Source organism: Oryzias latipes, chromosome 12 (assembly GCF_053564925.1).
Source record: "Oryzias latipes strain Hd-rR chromosome 12, Olatipes_Hd-rR_3.1".
Lineage (NCBI taxonomy): Eukaryota > Metazoa > Chordata > Actinopteri > Beloniformes > Adrianichthyidae > Oryzias > Oryzias latipes.
The window spans coordinates 20101877-20122377 of NC_136248.1; the positions used below are offsets into that span (position 1 = coordinate 20101877).

Sequence of the window (20501 nt, forward strand, 5' to 3'; positions counted from 1 at the left end):
AAAAAAGGGAATTTTCTTTACACACATTATTGAAAAATGAGGCTTTGGTGCAACAAGCAAAACAGTTCACAGATAGAGATGAATTCATCTCTAAAGTCTCAAACTGCCTCTGCTTGTGCCTGTGTGTTTGCAATTAAAAGATTTTACATGGTGTAGTATATGGTGATGACAGACCATTCATGATGGAACTTGAATGACTAGAAACATGCCTCAGATACGAGAACCACAAGGCTCTGGATGGTGATGCAAACCCTACTTTATTTAATAAGTAATGGTGGAGTGTCAAAAAACACAGAGAAATGTGACACAAATGTGACGCAGCAATCTGCAGGGTTGCAGATTTTTTTCTTTAAATCTGTGTTTTCATTGCTACTTTATGGATTAATGGCTTACTTTAGGATCCAGGATTTGTTTACCTTTCAAATCACAAATGTGCATTGAATATGGGCTGTGCAGTTTTAAGCTAACAGAAAGCAAAGGAGCTCACACAGCAGTCAAGCAAAAAGAAAAGAGTTTGTGGATGTGTACTCTGCTCTGAGAAGCCCTTCCCTGACACGGATGTACGTGCACTTGCTGTAATTGACAGTAAAATGCTTTTTGAGATTACAATTTGTGGCTTTTTAAGATTTTTTTTTAAAAATATTCTAATGATACACGCATTTATTCAACCATTTGTTTATTTGATTCTGTTCATTAGCTGGCTCCATGAACACACCTTTGCTAATGCCAGTCCTCCTTAAACGGCTGTGTCGGCTGGAAATCGGGTGGCTGAAATGGCATGTCAAACACTGCAGAAAAGACTTAGCAGTTTGAGTCGTTTTCCATGCTTTTAATTTTCCAGAAGTAGATGGATTAATCATGTAGCGCACATGAAAAAATAACCTTTTGTAAAATAGGAGTACATGCAAAAAACAGTTCAAAACAAACACTGAACATTTTTGTGCATGACCTTGTTACATATAAATGAACAAGTGAGTTTTGTATTGTTGTAATTAAGCATCCAATGGTCATTAGAATGTATTTTAATGACCAATGGTTTTTTTGGGTGTATGCATGGATAAATAAAAACAATGCAATCCGGTCACATGAATTTTTTCAGGCTTTTTCCTAAACTTTAACAAGGTTAACTTTTACCAAGAGGATGCAAGAACTGATGCGAGAGTGTTTTATGAAGCAATCAGTTTCAAACAAGCAGCAGGAGGGCATTTGTTCTTAGCAGTTACCAACTATTTTGTGAAAAATCAACCATCCACATTGAAGCCAGTCCCTTTAAGGGGAATGTGGGGGTGGTGGTGGTCAGAGGGTTGGACGCTAGTGAGTGGTAGACAGAGGAGGGATGGCTGGGGAGAGAATTCTTGTCCAAACATTCTACACGCGGATTTGTATTCATTGCACCCCTGCTGTTATTGATATCATTACGCATGGTGCTCACGCTGCGAGGAGGGGGTTGTGACTGGCAACCGGGAGGTCATGGAGCTGTAGGCCCTAACGAGAAGTGACATTGGCTCCAGGTCGGCCAAGAATCCACCGGATTTCAATGGGAGCCGCACTTTCCCAGTCAGCGCATTAGATCAAAGATCATTACCTGCTAATCAAAACACATGAATGTAAGGGCTTCCCTTTTTTCTTCTTCTTTTGTAAGTCACTATCAACGTGACGATTTGGAAGGGATCCACTACGTAGGAGAGACCGCACTAGCTACTGAACCATGAAAACTTGCCATTTGTTTAGCATTTACCTGTTCCTAAATAATTTTGTAAGAACATATTGCCAAAATGTTGGTGAGCTTTAACATTTTCAATTTATATTTTACAAGTAAAACTTTGAAAGTTTTCTTTTCTCCTTTTCCCCTACTTTTAGACTGCTCGTTTGGGCACCTGTCTCTAGTGCTCCAAACAAGAGGGCATGGGCGTTCCAGATCTGTTCTTTCTTAAAATAGCCAACGGCTCTGGCTTAGACGAGCTGGGTGCTTGCCCCCAGTTGCTTTCCAAAACTTTAGATAGCCTTAAGAGACGACACATTTGTGTTCCTTTGTTTTCAAATCACTTATATGAACTCTTTCTATACATATGCAATAGTTAGTTTAAATGATCCACTTAAATATAGCAGGGATCAGAGTGAAATTGGGGTAACTTTTTGACAGAAATATGTCGCCTCTAAACAGAGGCCTGGGTTTTGAAATGCTAAAACCCCCATTGACCAATTTGGGACAGAACAAGAGCAAGGAAGCACAGAATGGGAGGGGGGGGGGGGAGTAGTGGAGGATATTTTGCTCCTGTACTAAAGGCTCCATGGCCCATTAATCGTTTGTTTGAGTTTCCGCCCCGGCAAGCATGTCATGTCTCCATTAGAAAGGGTTTGCTTCTTCTTTCTGTCTGCCTCTTGGCAGCAGGGGGCTCTCACACATCTCATTTGACCGTGCATTGCTGTCTGGTGCCAAGCAGACTGTCCTGCATTTATGTGCAGATTTGAGTCCGTATATTCTGTGCAGATGAGTAAAATTCTCTGTTGTTGGATTTTTTCATATAATTTTTCCATCTCATTAATATGAACTTCTATGGAAATCAACTTAAAGGATTCCGACTTCCGAAGTGATCTGATGCACAAACTAAATCCTTCCTAACGAATGTTGTCAGTTACTTAAGCCTCCTGCTTACTGCAATTCATTGATTAGTCTTAATTGGATTACTTTAGTTATTTTTGCCTTATTTTGTTCCTGTGTTTTGAAACATAATGAGAAAGAAATGTGAATCTTCTCTTTTGATGCATACCAGATGGGAATACAATTTTTTGTAACAGAAGCATTTTCCAGCTAAGCCAGGGAAAGGCATTACTCCTGTAGACCTTATGTTTTATGGCTAATTTTGACTAATAGGGACTTTGTATTGTCTTTTGAAGGTTTCTGCTAGAATAATCATCCCAAAACATTCTAAATGTGAGGATAACAATGATCTACAGCTTTTCATTTACTTTTTAAGTTGCCCATTTCCTGAAAACTCCTCTGAGCGATGAGGTAAGTAAAATAAATGAGTCAAGTATAATTCTTACACATGGTATTGATGAACAAAATTAATTACCTAATTGTCTTTGTAGAGGTATTCCTGGTAAAACACTGAAAAACGACATTCCTGTGTGTCTGTCGGCTTACTTATTGGGATCTTGGGTGTAGGGGCTGACCCACACTGCCGCAGCCTATCTTGATGTTAGTTTGACCGTTGACCTAAGACTATGCTGTAGACATCAGCCTGCTGACCTGTCAAACAGGCCTCTTTATTCCTGTGACCCACGAAGCTTTCCCCTTTAAACTGAAATATGGCCGCCAAGCCTACAGAAGCCAGCCAATTAGGAAGTAGAAAAAAAATCAGAATGGCACAATGAGCCGAGACTAATAGAGTCCTCTTCATCTGCCGCCTGCCCGTCTGCCGGCCTGCTCCCCAAATGCCCTGACGATCCTGCTGCCAATCTGCTGCTTGAATCTGTGCAGAGTTTTAAAGTGCTCCATCGTTTCTTCGTTGCTTTTATGTGCAAAGCCGTGCCTGTTCTGGCCTTTTCTCAAATGCATTATTAGAAAGAAATTATGAAAGGAAAGGAGAACCCCCACGTCCCCAACAACCTTACTTTTTATCACTCTGTGTGAAAGATAATGCGTAGGATTTGGTATCATGACTTACTGACATTTTTTGTTCTTCACAATTCATAAGAATAGGCACATTCATAATGACATGACTTTTAACAAGACATCTGAACCCAAATCATGAGAAAAACCTGTAGCCACAGAATTTTTTTTTTAGGGATTTAAAGGGAACAGTGACCACATGACCACAACAGGCAAAAACTACAAAAACAAAAACTACTTGGTTAAAAATGTATAAATAATATTGTTGTGCTGCATAGGATATGTCCTTGTATGATAAGTACAGAGAGAGAGATTTTTAGCTTACTTACATAGAGTGGTAACACACTGCACATAATCATAGTTCAGAGTAAAAACAATGAAACATGCTTCATCTTTATGATGCATATATGAGTGGTATTGCATGAGAAACATGCAAAAACACAACGAACTACACTATGATACTTGCTTGGAAATGGAAAACACAACAAAATATCATGGTTAAAACAACATTAATTAAAATATTCTGCATCACCATTTATAATTATTTTTTTAACAGATTTATATTCATATTAAATTTTGCATGATTATTCAGCTTTTATTTGAGAATTCAATATAAAGCTGCATTTAATCCTAAATGTTAACTTGTTGCACAGAGGCTTAACGGTAAGGGACAATAATTTAATCAAAAGAAGTTTTATTATTACCATTTAAAAAAAATCTAATGATACCTGCTCAAGTCTGGCATTAGAAATCTTTTGAAATAGATAAAATTAAAAGTTTAAATAATAAAATTAGGTGTTGACTTGAAAGCGAAATAGGCAACTTTCCTTTTTACATTCTCACAGGGTTCATTATGTAAACAGTGGAAAAAGCAATTTGATTATGATGGTTGGAGTTAACAAACAAAGCCGACATTTTTATATCATGAAGTCTGAAGGTTTAGTTTTTCTAACATTTTCAAGAAAGTAAGACAAATTGGAAAATACATTTTCTTTCTTCCATTTCTCAACTTTACATTGCTAACTCTAACGCTCTGCAGAAGCAAAAGAAAACAACAAACAAAGACAATCATTTCATTTTAAAAACAGGGACAGTCCTTTCTTGAGGTGTTTTACAAAATTAAGTTTCAGAGTGCACTTTGGTTCTGCATCCCAAAGGAGAAAAAGTGCCACTGAAGGCTTGAGAGTGGTCTGGGCTTGAGAAAAACCGGGGACAAAATCAATAGCTTACTAGGGTGGAACTATTGCAGACTACAAGCTGCTGTTTCGCACCTTGTTTTTCTGAAACCCAGCTAATGCTTCTTGTCTTCACCCTGTGCTGGATTGATATCTGTTGCACCTTAAAGGTGAACATGCTTCATCCTGTTGACTCTTTCACATTGCCACTTGCAGATATAAACTGTAATTATGACTTTAGAGAATTACGCTTGCTTTGTATTGGAAATTGATATGCAAAAAAAAAGAAAGAAAAATGTAAACTGAGTATAAATTTGCACAAAACATAATATATAATTTTTATCTACCAACTTGGTAAAAAATTTTTTTTTTGCTGTTTTATATTGCTCTTTTTAAAAATAGTTTTAGCACCTACGGTACTTTAAAAAATTTGGGCGAAAGTTTAGGTAATGAATACATGACATGATAGTTTGGGATCTAAGATTGAACACTAACTTCTTTATTTTTTATACATATAATTAATAATTTGTTGTTTAAATTTCTATCCTTTATAACTTATTTTGACCATTTAAAACAACGTTTTGTAATTGAAAACAAAAGGTTAACAAGAAAAGTATTGACATCACTAACAAGGCATGAGCAGATATTGTGTTAACCAATGAGAGATCCCATGACTTCCAAATTGAAGCAGGAAGCACTTGAAAAGGAAAGTGACTGCCCAGTTGGTGTACTAACTAGTCACTGGAAGTTTGTTTTACAAGCAAATCACTCTCCATTACCAATGGACCAGCAAGTGCTCCTTATTTTGTAACGCTTTTCTTTTTTTTTTCTATGGTCAAATAGTACATTCAAGACTGCTGAACTGGGGCCACATTAGCATGTATCTCATATTTTTTTATTCTAAAATTGATTGCAAAGATGATGTTGGCTGTTTGGGGAAGGGAATTAAAACTTCCGCTCTATAAATCCAAATCTCAGCATGTTTCAAGAACTGTCCGGTTTGTTTGAACAGCATTTTTGCCCATTTTAGGAAAGGACAATATTAGATAATAATGCTTTAAAAATCCAAAATGCTGACACTCTTGGAGCTTGAAAGTGGTTTTAAACCAGCTCAATACAAACCAAAGATATGCACTATATTACCAAAGGTATTTGCTCACCCATCCAAATCATCAAAATCAGGTGTCCTAATCACTTGGCCTGGCCACAGGTGTATAAAATCAAGCACTCAGGCATGCAGACTGTTTTTACAAACATTTGTGAAAGAATGGGCCACTCTGAGGAGCTCAGTGAATTCCAGCGTGGAACTGTCATAGGATGCTACCTGTGCAACAAATTCAGTCGTGAAATTTCCTCTGTCGTAAACATTCCACAGTCAACTGTCCGCTTTATCAGAACAAAATGGAATAGTTTGGGAACAACAGCAACTCAGCCACCAAGTGCTGGGCATCTAAACCAAGGGAGAAGGATCAGCGGTTGCTGAAGTGCAAAGAGGTCGCCGACTTTCTGCACAGTCAATTGCTACAGAGCTCCAAACTTCCTGTGACCGCCAGATTAGCCCAAGTACAGAACGCAGAAAGCTTCTTGGAATGGATTTCCATGGCCGAGCAGCTGTATTCAAGCCACACATCACCAAGTCCAATGAAAAGCGTTAGATGCAGTGGTGTAAAGCACGCCGCCACTGGACTCTAGAGAAATGGAGAAGCCTTCTCTGGAGGGATGAATCACGCTTTTCCATCTGGCAATTTGATGGACGAGTCTGGGTTTGGAGGTTGCCAGGAGAACGGTACACTTCGGACTACATTGTGCTGAGTGGGAAATTTGGTGGAGGAGGAATTATGATGAGGAGTTGTTTTTCAGGACTTGGCCCCTTAGTTCCAGTGAAAAGGAACTTTGAATGCTTCAGGATACCAAAACATTTTGGACCATTCCATTCTCCTAACCTTGTGGGAACAGTTGGGAGCGGGCCCCTTCCTCTTCCAACAGGACTGTGCACCAGTGCACAAAGCAAGGTCCATAAAGACATGGATGACAGAGTCTGGTGTGGATGAACTTGACTGGTCTGCACAGAGTCCTGACCTGAACCACATAGAACACCTTTGGGAAGAATTAGACCAGAGACTGAGAGCCAGGCGTTCTCCACCAACATCAGTGTGTGACCTCACTCACCAATGCACTTTTGGAAGAATGGTCAAAAATTCCTATATACACACTTCTCAACCTTCCCAGAAGAGTTGAAGCTGTCATAGCTGCAAATGGTGGACCGACATCATATCAAACTCTATGGGTTAGGAATGGGACTGTAATTTAGTTCATATGTGAGTCAAGCAGGTAAACTAATGCTTTTCTATAATGTAAGGTATTTTTACTTCAATAGCTGTTTAAAAAGAATATAAAATTTCATTTCAATTCTGTTTTCATACTCAATACAAGCCACATAAAAGTTAAAACTGTGTTGTTATTACTTTTTTACTTACAGAATTAAATCAATAAGAGGTCTATTGTATTACAAATACCACTTTACAAAGGTTTAAAGAATTGTAAGGTTTTGGGTCCATTTGATTGATGTTCAGTTTAGCTTGACTGGATTGTTCTTAAATGCTCTATATTAAAAAAAAATATTTTTTTAATGACCAAAGGGTGATTGCAAATATGTGCAAAATTCCATATAGACCTTCATGTAAAAAAACAACAACCTAAACTTCAGTCTCAACCAGGTTTCACAAACCATCACTGCCACCACAAATGGTCTTTGACTGGCTATATTTTAAATAAATTACACGCTTTTTTAACCGTAGTTATTATGTTTGATTGAAAGCTGCTATTTTACCACCACCACTGACAAATTATAGAGACATGTACTATGACTTTCAAGTCCTGAGTTTTAAATCAACATTTTTCTGAACTTAACTAATCCTGTCACATTACTTGCTAAAATAACTTACATCAGTTAAAACAGATTTTTAAATGTAGCATATTTGAATACACATCTTTACATTCATCTTCATGACTGTATGCAAACCGTCAGATAGGAGGATCAAATTGATGAGAAGCAGGCTCAGGTATTTTTAGCTCAGGATCCACTTCTGACTATAGACCAAGATAATGATGATGGACCCAAGCGAAGATTACCAGAAAACCCTATCAGTTCTCCCTCATTTTTCAGTACACTGTCAGAGAACAGAGGGCACTTTGTTAAGCACTTGTCAAGTGTTATTCTTTGCATACTTAAACATCAGCTGAGTAATAGCGGACACTGCTCTTGAAGATTTCACGTGAGCTTTGTGAGTTAATTAAAAGTACATACCGGTAACACGATAGTTTCTATAAGTACTCATAGCGCTAGCAGTCTTTTGCAAAAATTCTTACATTTTTTTGTATCATTATTTAAATGCAGCTTAACGTTTCAGTTTCCAATATGTCATAAAATCATGGCATGGGGGTCTAATGCCAATTTCAAAATCTAATGCCACTTTCAAAATGTCAAGTTTTTTCAGCTGTTTACTGTATATTATGCAATGCAGGGTGTACTGGATTATGAGGCGCGTCGTCAATGAACGGTCTTTTTATTTATTTATATGATATTGTATTTAAAGGCACAACGAACTATAAGGCACACTAAGCGAGTCAATAGTGTCAGAGATGAGTCTGTCAGTCAGTCAGACTTTATCACCTGCATTAACAGTAATTTTAGAACTTGTTTGTGACACGCTAAACTTTAGCCACGTTAGAGTATTCATAATATCTGTAACTCCCAACCTTGTTTGCAACACGTAAAAAAACAGACTGATATCGCTAAAACAAATGAATCGGTTGGTTCAAAAGTGGCCCAAGGCCACAATTTTTCAAAATAGAAAAACTGTTGTTATTCAGTAAAGATGCCTCATTTTTTAACAATGAAACACCAGAATAACAGCCAACATTCACAGTATCTTGCAGTCAACAGCAAGTTGAGGGGTAGTAGGGGGATTCAAGAGGGAAAGTGAGCTCTGAAAGTGTGCACTGCTTAACCTTGACCTAGGGAATACATTTTTCTAAATGTATGTCTGCAACTGCAGCTGTTCTGCTCATCACTTCAGAGAATGTTTACATTTAGGGAGAAGTTTTTATCTTCCTCATGCCTGGGGTCCCTCTGGGTAGGTTTATACAGCACATGCACACACACATGCACAAAAAGATAACATGGATCAGAATGAGAGTCACAGAGTAAGTAAAGAGAGAGTGCTGTCACACAGTCATCCATCTCAGCTACAATCTGAGCCAGAGCTTTCAGGCTTTCAGTCTGCAACCTGCAGGTAAGGCAAAAAAAGAGGTTTTCTTTTTAACAACTGCCAATAAAGTTTGACTTCTCAAACATATAATTTTGATTTTTGTTTTGTTCCCCAAAAAGATTATTTTTCCCAGCCTGTCTTCACCTTTATCAAAGACAGTTTGCGTGCTTATGTCTAAATGAAATGCTCTAGATGGGAGTCACATGAAATCCCAGAGTAGTGTTGAGAATCCAACAGGCAACAGACATTTCTATGTCATGGTGCACAGACCAAGAACAGCAGCAATATTGTATTTGTTTTCCCAACAAGTTAGTTTCAATTTTAGCTAAGTTACTGTTGGAGCCACCATATTTACAAAAATAGATTAACAGGAAGTTCAAAAGATATTTCCTTAGGTACTTAGATCTTTATAAATCAAATGATTGACAACTATGAAGACTATCGTTTTCTGAAAATCTCTTTTCCAATAATCAGATGGAAGTTTTTGAAAGGATTTGTTGGCACAACTCTATTTTTTGACGTTTCTGTTGATGCCTTTGTTTTTGAAGCGTAGACTGCCACCAAGGTTCATTTTCTTGGATGGTGAGCTTTGTTCGACAAGTGGGAAGCTTAATTAAACTTTGGTGCAAGCAAACTCTGCTCCCTTTGGAAGTGAAGATCTTATTTCACTTGAGCGTGAAACCAAGGTATGTCAAAAAACAAACAAAAAGAAAATCTGAAGCAGAATTGATGTAGAGCTAATAAAACGAGTACTTGTAAGAACATGTAAAAAAATGCATCAGCACAAGAATGGTTATTAAGGCAAGTAGAATTACTGAGTTATAACAGTTTATTTCTCAATAGAGGTCTATGAGATTTTGGCCTTCTGGAGCCAGAGGGTACTCTCAATTTGGAATGCAGGGGAGGAGGCATTGCTCGGTCCAGTTCTCTTTTACAGTCAATGTTTGCTTCTAAGACACCAATGTCTGAAACCAAATCAAACCAAGGTGTGAAATCTTTTGGCATTTTCCAACCATTTTTCCTGGATCATAGTGTAAAAGCAACCCAGGAGTCCCTTCTATTTAGTATTTATTTTTTTAGCTTTGTACCTTTGCTGCTCTGGAGGACACGTGGATTAATGCTACGCCTATTCAGTCTAACATGCCAATAATTTTGTAAAGTTTACTTTGAAAATGTGCATCAAAAAATTAATTAAAATGTGTTTGCTGAGAACTTCTACTCATGTTTACATACAATGTTTTAAAAAACAGTTTTATCATTGCTGGTGTCTGTCTACTGTCTTATCGGTACGTTTCTGTATTTATCATCCTTTCAGACTAATCAGTCTTGATAGGGAACTCTGTTAAGATATGGAACTGTGGGGTGTCTTCCATACTGTTACTGTCAGCTGTCGAGTTTTCAGTTGACATTAACTTTTAACCACTGCTTTCAACCAACTGCTCAGATACGTCTCATGGTTACAAAAGACGAAGGAAACCAATATTCACACGCGCCACCAAAGCAAACACTTAATTAATACCTTTAGCACCACCTTCATGTTTAACATTTCAGAAACTGTTCCTCAGTGACGTATGCAGGTAGGGAGCCAGTTTGTTCTTTAAAGATGAGAAAGAAAAAGACCACCAGCATGATTGCACACCCTCCCTCTATTTCACACAAACACATCCTCAGACATACAATTACAAAAGCGAGAGCCTTTCAAAAGTGTAGATAATAAGCTGTTACAAAAACCAAACAACCTGTCAGTGATTAGATAAAAGGAAACCAGCTGAATCAGAGTCACACATCTCAGTGATGCTTTAGTCTTAGATAGCGTTACCAAATCATAAAAAATGCCCCAATACTTCGTCATCAGCTACTTTCATCTTATAGCTTTACAATAAGTTGCTTTTTCTTACTCATCTGTTGCTTACTTTTATTCCACTACTTGTCTTTATTTTGTGATTGCTGCAGCTGACCAACCCAGAGCCCATAAGACTGGAAGTACAAAGCAGCAAAAAGCAGTAAAAAAAGCAGAAACATGAACCTGTATGGATCCAAGAAAACCTACTGGTGCGATATTGAGTGTTTTTCTCCTCGAGGGCATGCCTCTACCAAGGTGATTCATCGCAGAGGGTCGGACAAACTGTGCGGGGCGCTGTGTAGTCCATCTTAGATGATGGGTTTATTGATGGCATCAAGTCACACATCGGCCTCTGTGGAGGTGCTACGATGGCTGCTTCATCCGAGCCACAGCACAGACGGACACAGAGGGAAAGCCAAGCAGGCGGGGTGATGGGGGTATACTGGAACGCAGGCAGGCAACAGTGTCTCCCCAAGAGCAATATGCAGACACCTACATTTAGAGAGATCAATAACTTGCCACAAGCAGCAGAGCATGCCTCTAGAGAGTAGAGTTTATTGATTTCCTGTTGGTGTAAATATAGAGCGGCATAATTTCTGATTTTTTTGCTCAAGTTGGCTCTGCTTGGGTAAGGCATAAGTCACTTGCTATTTTTGTCACAAATTGATTGAGTATTATACATTAAAGCCAATTAAATAAATTAAAAAACCCGTTATTTTGCATTTATAAGCTTTTATGTTTCAAAAAATAGCTTTAGAACCAAAACAGTGTTTAGACAAAGGAAAACCTTTGAGAAAATATGTAACCAGTATTATAATAAATTCTTTCCTATAAGCTGTGACACGCATGACAAGTCAGCTTACTTTCCCAAAATGTGATGGCCCCATACTGTTGCTCCTAGACATATTGACCTGCTGGGTTGGCACAGTGTCTCATAAGACACAGAAAGGTCAGTCATTGCTGTTGCCTTCCAACCCTTGGGTTCAGTTACCTTATAGGGATGCTATTGATCCCTCACCAGTAACAGAGCTCCCTGTTGAGTTTTCCTATGTAGTAGATGACCTACTGTAGTCATGAGTTGTCCCGTTGTTCTCACATGGCATTAATTTGGGTTTTTACGTAAGATGTAATACACTGTCATTCTTAAAGGCTTTCTTTTGGCAGCTTTTTATTCACATGTTGTGTGTTTAAGAGTCAATTGTCATCCATAAAGATGAAGAAAAAAAGCAGGATGATCACTGTTGCAGATGATTCAAACAACCGTAAGGTGCTGGAACACCACGCCATGAACATAACCGAAGACTAAAAACCCCCAAGGAAAAATTTAAACAAATAAAGGTAGAAACATGTGAAGATCCAGCCACGCAATTGACCATCATAGACTGCCCCCCCCCTTCTAACAGAACACAACTAAACAAAGCCCTAAAACAGACACTCATGAGAAATATTGGTTGAATTAATGAAAAGCTACTGGTAGTGATGGCCGGTAAGAACTACCTCTGACATCATTAAATATGACAGGTCAGCCAGGTTACTGGACAAAATTAAAAATAGAGAGCAAATTAGGAATTTAGGCATTTATAAATAATCAGGCCAGACACCTAACAGTTAACAAAGACCAACATTTAAGTCTGATTTGGTCAAATTGTTTATTGCTTAGCTCCTCTTCTCACACAAAGAGTGGCTATATATCTATCTATCTAAATCATACACAACAAATTGAGACTAACCAAATGAGAGGTTTTATTTACTTTTCCATTGGTTCACAATGGCTAGTCTTTGAAATGTATTTATAATTAATTAATACTTAATGTTTTTTTGAACAGATTGTGAATTAAAAAGCAATCATAGTAAAGAATTCAAAGACATCAACAGTCTGTACCTATAATTTCCATAGAATAGAAGAGAAGTGAGAGTCGTGGTGCATTATCAGGTGTAATGATGGACATCATATGGCTTGCTTTGTCTTTGTAATACCTACGATCTTTTACCTGGCTGCCCAATGAAAACGATTAATGAACCTTCTGCAATGTTAACATTTTACTTATAGCTTGGGATTTCATTGGGCTTTGATTAAATTAGCAAAAAACAAATCTACACTTACATAAATAAGCCTTTTGATTAAGCATGCAATGCCATTTTAGGACAACTTTATATGAAAGTCATGCCACAATAAAATCTTGATTAATGCAGGCAACAATTAAAAAGAGCTTCCTCCAAGATGTTCTTGTAATTGAAAGTCCATGTCTTCTTCTGATTAAACAAGATAGCGTTTTAGGCATGGCATGAAAGATCCATTTGTTTTTTTTTGTGAATTGGCTTTTGGGATAAGAATATTTAAAAAGTCATAATTCAGACTGTCAAGGAAAATCCGCTCATCAGTAACAGCAAAATAATTTGGCTCAGATTCACAGAGAATTTCGCAACATCTCTCTAATCTTTTTGTGTTCTCATTTTAATGCCTTTTACCCTCCATGCCTTAGTTCTTGGCTCTTAAATAAAAGTTTACAAACCACTGAACCCCCTTCCGTCTGGCAAATCAGTGGGATGGAATTTGAGGCATGCAGTGACATAATGAATGTTGACACATGTTCATTGATCCAACTAAAATAACTAAAATCACTTATCGAAAATTAAAATGTTAAGATATGGATAAAATAAATAATGCTCAGGCGTATTGTCCCACATATGAGTTTGTGACAGCAATATATGTTCTATCTTAAAAGAGGAGATGGAAACCTAAAAAATGTTTAAAAAATTGAAACTTGAAAATCAAACAATGGAACCTGAAATGTGGTGGAATAAAAATCTTTGGGGACAGAGGATCTGATCATAAATAAGTGAATCCCAAAAACTTTAAGGGATGAGCTATTGTGGATGACAACATGAGAACAGAACAGACAATCTGACTACATGAAAAGCAACAATCCTCACTACTGACCAGTGGCGGCGAGACCCTCCCCAGGCACCCCCCCACCCAATAGAGTCACAACAGATCAAATCTTTTAGCACACAAATGACATGCTAAAATTAATATAACTGCAGCACCATTACACCAAGAACAGAAAACACTAACTAAAACCTAACCTTTCTAGCCTTCCTTGATGCAAACTAGTCAATAATGTCATCATTTGAAATCTGCTCCCCTTCTGAATGATTGATACTTACAACGGCAAGGTCAGTGAGTCGCTCCTGAGACATTGTTGACCTTAGGTATGACTTGATCAATTTGAGTTTTGAATAGCTCCTCTCTGCTTGAGCCACAGTGACTGGCAAGGTGAGTGCAATCCTGAGAGCAGTCCAAAAGTTGGGATATATTTCTGATAGATCCTTATCAGACATGAAAGTGATAAGCTAAAGGAGACTTAGAGTCATTGATGGCAAGTTAAGCAAGTTCTTGATTTCCTGAACAAGCTCTCTACTGTCCAAATCAGTTCCCTTCAAAATGTAGTGTGTCGCCTAGTGCCTCGCATTGCTCCGTCAGCTCCTCATCTGCAACATAGGCCTTATAACAAAACATTTATGAATTGGAAATTTAAATTGTAATGTTCTATCTCAATCTCTACTTCAGAGAAGAAAAAATAGCTGATGTTTGCTGTCTTTAATCCTTTGATTGAAACAATTTTAGTTATGACCTGTTAAATTATGTTTTGTCGTCATAGAGTTGTAGTAAGTGGTAAATATGTATCTTTAAAACTGCCTACAGATTTATGAAAATATTTTTGACTGATAATATAACCCAACATTTGTTAATAAATAAAAAATAAACTTCATACATGCAGACTCAAAATTAACCCCTAAATCCCCTGATAACTGGTAAAAAAACATTGTGAAAACGTTTAGGCTGCCACAAATGACTATAAAAATAATGGCCAATCTGAAGATATTTGCCCCATTAGCATGTTGCAGGAGCAGCAGCATGCTACCATCACAGCTCATTTAACATTTATGAACTAAGTATACAACAGCAAAACACAATAAAACCTTTGTGTTACAGCAGAGCAGACAGACACACGAATCATAACAAATGTTACAAGTTAAGGCAGAGCAAACATTTAAGAAATCTTAAAAATAACGTTGTTTGCAACATTTGGGCCTACTTCAGTTTTGGTCATCGACCAAAAGAAAAGTTTTCATCGGCAACGTTGTGGTTGCAGGGCCAGGTAGCATTAGAAAACATGCATCCAGCTATGAGGACATACCATTTTCTTTATCTCTTTTCTCCTCGTCTTCTTTTCTTTTCTTTTTAAATTGGGTACCAGATGGCTTTGACCTTTTTTTGTCCATATTTCAGATTTTTCTTGCATTTAGCAATAAATGCCCTCCTGAAGGCATCAAGTCCGTCGAGTAAACCAACTGTCACCTTAGTGACAACAATGTTTTGTGTTCCCATTTTTTATTTCACACAAAATTTAACCCAAAAAAGCACGATTTTTTTATACCTTTATTAAAATTTAGGTTGTAGAATGTCACCGTATGACTGACTTTTAAAAAAGTTAAGTAAAGTAGATTCCACCCCCCCCACCCTTGTCCCCCACCTGGCCACCAAATTTCGAAGCCACCAACAGTTGAACTGATTCCCCGCAGCTCCTCCCCTTTTCATCACACATTTCCAGCAGGAGTGCATGCAGCTGCACCCAGCGGCGCAGTCACAGTTTTTATTATTTTTTCATCAAGCACTGAGCCGCGCCCCGCGACTGTCGCCCCCCCTTGAAGATGATCCAGACAAGTTTTGCGCATGCACAATCGCGGCAGCGCTCCGTGCTCACCTCGCAGCCTGCGCCCCCTCCCCTTCTCCTTCTTCACACACATTTGCGTCTTCTTTTCAAAGACAGGAGAGAAAGCGCGCAGCTGTGGGACGGGGGCGCCGCCAGGTTTCAGGTTGTTACAAACTCTGTGATATAAGTAAACCAATAGTGGTGCATCTATTTTTTACAACCGCTGAGCCGCCCCCCTTCATTTTCCGCCCCGGGCAATTGCACGTATTACCCGTGCCCAAAACCGCTGCTCCACAGCTTTTGTAAAGAATGGTAAATGGCGTATACTTATATAGTGCTTTACTACCTTCCTTTCAAAAAGATTTGCAGTCACATTCCAATTCACCCATACACACACACATTCATACACTGATGGCAGCTCCAGTGCCTTACACTGGTGCCAACCCATAACCACCAGGAACAATGTGGGGTTCAGTGTCTTGTCCAAGGACACTTATACACCTGCAAGACGGGAACAAAACTGTGTTGGTGGACGTTACACAAAATTACAGCCTTATTATTGTATTTATGTTTGTGTTGAAGAGGGATGTTTAAAATTGCACAATACTTTACTTTTAATTTTTTTCATTTGAACAAATTGTGAACTTTTTGCTCTGCTCTGTGACTCTATGACACTTTCTGGTTCTCACCCTTTCAACACTGCACCATCCCTGTCTGTAGCTTGAGGACGCTCTCTGCCCTCCTCATTCTCCTCCCACACTCTTCCCAGGATCTTGGCCAGGAGTGGTGCTGAAAGACTGAATGGTAGACGATGGAAGACTCTCTTCTCCCATGTCAGCGCTTTGGCCCCAAACCTTGTCTTGGCTGGCGGTGGAGGCACGAGACGGCGGCCGTGCACAGATGCAAATTTCACATCAAGGTGATGCATGTCTTTGTTGATATGCTGGACATCTTTACATGAACCAGAAAAAGTGTTATCTGATGAAAGGCTCTTCCAGCTCCAGACTGGCCACCACAGTCATCCCACCACAGGCCTCATGTCAGGTATAAACACCACTCCTGGGAATGAGTCAGTAAGTGTGTTGGACTTCATTTTATCTGCCAGCAAGAACAATATTAGCATTTTCCTCCTAAGTGGATCGCTCAGATGCTTTGTCGATTGAAACCCACCGTTTTACTAGAAGTGCATGGACAATTGCAATGTGTGGTTTTACAAAGATGTAATTACTTTCTTCCCTCTCCTGTTTGTCTTTTTGAGCTCCGTCTGAGACTTCTGACATAATTTCCCATCCTGCTGTCTGAAAGCTTTTAAAAGAGGCCTTGCACTCTAATGAAAGACATTAACTTGCAACAGTTTGAGTCTTCAAACAGATGTTTTTGTCTCCGGCACAAAACAGATTTGATCCCCTAAAAACAGTCCCTGATCAAAACGCTCATTCATCTCTGTTTCAGTACATCTTAATAAACTACTTCCCTCCACCCCCCATCCTCAACCCCTTTTTTCTATCAACCCCATCATTTTTCTGCTTTTAGGAATGCTCTTGTCCTTTCACTCTTCCCCTTTGTCATGCGGGGCACCCAGCGTGTGATTTGTTTAGGTTTAGGCTTGAAGGTTGACTGAGGCCATGACTCATCATTAGTTTGAGATGAGTTGTTTTAGTTTTCCCTCTGAGGAAGTAAAGAAAATGACATAAGGTCAATGCAAGAAAGACTTGAATATGAAGTCACTGGTGGATCAGAAGTCATTTAGGTGCAAAGGTATTGTGATCAACTGTTTGCATGTACATCTACCCTACATGTCATCATGCTGTCAGGTAACTGATAAAAGCATTTTTTCTTTATAATCCATTGAACTTGATATGGCAAAGATATGGACTCATAATACAAATAAACTAGCCATGTACTGGTGTGATGTCTCATACATTACAGAGGCTTTCATTCATTAGACATTCATTTGTTTTACCCTCCCGTATATCACCAGATGTTCCACTGCTGACCATGATAACTGAAGCAGTGGCCAAAGGTTCCAGCTCCTTTCTTTGAAAAGCTGACCCGTTCTTTAAATGTTTAAAGAGCACGTTGCATCATCGGTTCTCGCCCACACATGCATGTTTGGGTGAATCTGGGGGGACTTATGGGGGTGGGTGTTGTGATACATCATGTGTTTAAGCAGTAGAGGGGAGGCCTAGGTTGTACGGGGTTAATGACTGGGCCTTTCTGTGGGCTGTACCGACTCTAGGAGAGAGGATAAGGCTGGCGGTGTTGGGGCATCTAGAGCGCAGGGGTCACATCACTCACATCAAAGGAGGCAGGGAGTCTGGGTCACTGTGTTTGGCCATGGGGTGGTGGAGAGAGCTAAGGGTAGTTGGAGGGCAGGTCCAGGAATCGCTGGGAGTAAAAGAAATGAACCGGCTGAGAGATGGGAAGAGACATGGATGGGAAAAACAAAGGAACTCTGAGGAAAATGTGATGGGAAGGTTTGTAGTTTTCAAGATTTCTGTAAACATTTGAAGTTCATGTGTGCTTTCACTTCCACAACAAATCCCTGTAGGAGAGCCCAGGCGTGGAAATATCCTGCTAAACCCTAAATAAATGGATTCTCTATTCCATGCACATTTTGATGTCACATAGAAAAATGTTTAAGTGTAATTAAAAAGAATGGACTTTACAAAGGCTTGACATTTATGAAATAAATGGTTAATCTGCTAAACAGTAGAAAGAATCATATTTATTGAAATAATTATGCTAACACTAACTTTCATATCTGCTAAGATCTCTGTTCACCAGTACTGCCTCAGAAACTGTTATAATGCTCCTGCATTTGTGCCATTAGTCACCTCACTTTTGCCTTTTATCAGCAAAACTTGACACAATGTTTAAACTAAGTCTCACTAAAGTGAGTAGTTAGATCATGAATTCATTAACTCAGTCACTGCTTGTTGGAACTGACAGTAACAAGGCAGCTTCCCAGTGTGTTGCATAGACCAGACTAAATTGTCTTATGACAGATTTAATGCAGAAAACTGCATTCTCAATGTAATTGCACCGCCTTTAGATGGTCTGTTCAGCTACTGTCTGTAGGTGAAAAGACAATCTTAAAGATAAGTGAGAAGTTGCAGCACACATCCCATCAGAAACTACACAAATGTGCCTTGCTCTAGTACATTTGGATATATTGGGAAAAGCTCCCTATAGGGATACTCAACCCACACATCTGTCTCAGAGATTTATTGTGGGTGGTAGCTCTTTTAGAGCATGTGATAGGAGGACTGTCTAGACTGGAGACAGTTAATCCCTTGGATTATCTACTGGATAAAGGGACAGTAGAAACAATGAACAGTAATTAGAACAGTTTCATTTATTTGTTGTTTACTCACAATGTCATGCTACGTCAAAGATACAAGTATATAAATTCAGACTAAGAGAAAACGCTTCTAAAACGTTAGCACGGCAATAGGAAGCCACATTCTGCACATATCACAAAGCATGACCTTGCACTGAAAGGGGCCTGCTTGAAAACTAGCCTGTCTGCTGGTCAAATCTTCAATAATTACTCTCCTCATTCCCCAAAAATTCTCAAGTGTTTTCGCAAGAGGATACATTCCTCTCTCTCCCAACTCTTTTAACCATACAGCAGTCATTTAAATTCATTTAAAATAACACACAAGAAACATTTTTTGTGCTATTTTGTGCTATGTGTCTATATTAGGGCTCTTTGCATTCTATTTTCATTGTTTAAACTGGTGTTATATTGAATGTCACATCAAATCCTACCAAATTATTATTGGTAGAAAGAGAAGTTATATTCAAATGTCTTTATTATATCTCTTGTTGAATACATTTTAAGTGAAACTTCCATGTTGGATTCTATTCATCAAGTTTAAACCTCTGACACTAATTTTCAATGTACCACTTCTGTTTCTGCAGCGTCACTGGGATCTACCACAGACAGCTTCAATCATGACCGAGCCAGAGGCCTGGTACAGCTTGGATGGAGTCAGACAATCAGAAAGCCATAAATAGATAACTATTGATGTTCAGACTTCCAAAAAGCAAATAACATTGATATGTCACAACTGAAATAAGTGATAAAAGCAGACAAACAAAACTTGAATGATGATTAAAAAAAGATTATCATTTCAAAAGGGCTTGTTTTTAGTGTTTTTGGAGCTTTCTGGAAAAAACTGTCTGTAGTAACCAGATTTGGCATGATTTATTACATGATTCTAAAATTAACATGTTATCTGAATGAAAATTTAACTAAACTGGAAAATTCCAAATTGCTGATAAGAGAATTTTTGTCTCACACCAAAATGTGTTGTACGGTTCTCCAAGATCTTTCCAATGAATTTTATTTGACTCTTTTGCAATAACTTTGTTAAAGCGAAGTATAGAAGCCAAAACGTCTGCGACTATATGAGGCTTTCTTAGAACCTTTCACAGAACCATGTTAAAATGTGAAATCATGTATCACTTTTTTATTTCCTGCTAATTTTATCTAAAAAAAACGGTCAGTCAGCATCAGAAAAAGCTGTGGTAAAAATGTAAAACTTTTAGAGCATTCCCAGGTAAAAATTTAGATAATTCCCTTAGTAATAACATACAATGCACGTATTTTACACACATCATTACAGCTAAATGAACTGTGTGATTGGTTTTCAGTCACACACAATTTTCAAGAACCAATGACGATGAAACAAAAGAGTAAAATGTTTTACATTTATTGCAGATATTCTGTTATGTACATGTTTATTTACACAGTTGTGTGTTTCACTTTGACAGCTGTATAGGAATCTGTTGTCTTCTGCGTAAGTATGCTTAGAAAATCCTATACAAACAATACAAAGCAGGCTATAAAAAAGAAATGAAACAATCTAT

The 20501-nt window shown here is 38.3% G+C and overlaps 1 long non-coding RNA gene across 1 annotated transcript; it reads left to right on the top strand.

The window, feature by feature from the left end:
- Nucleotides 1–1466: 1466 nt before the first annotated feature.
- On the top strand, nucleotides 1467–19768 carry LOC110016064 (uncharacterized). Its single transcript, XR_013659532.1, has 3 exons — nucleotides 1467–1607; nucleotides 16393–16542; nucleotides 19551–19768. It is a non-coding gene; the product is annotated as an uncharacterized LOC110016064 (long non-coding RNA).
- Nucleotides 19769–20501: the final 733 nt, after the last annotated feature.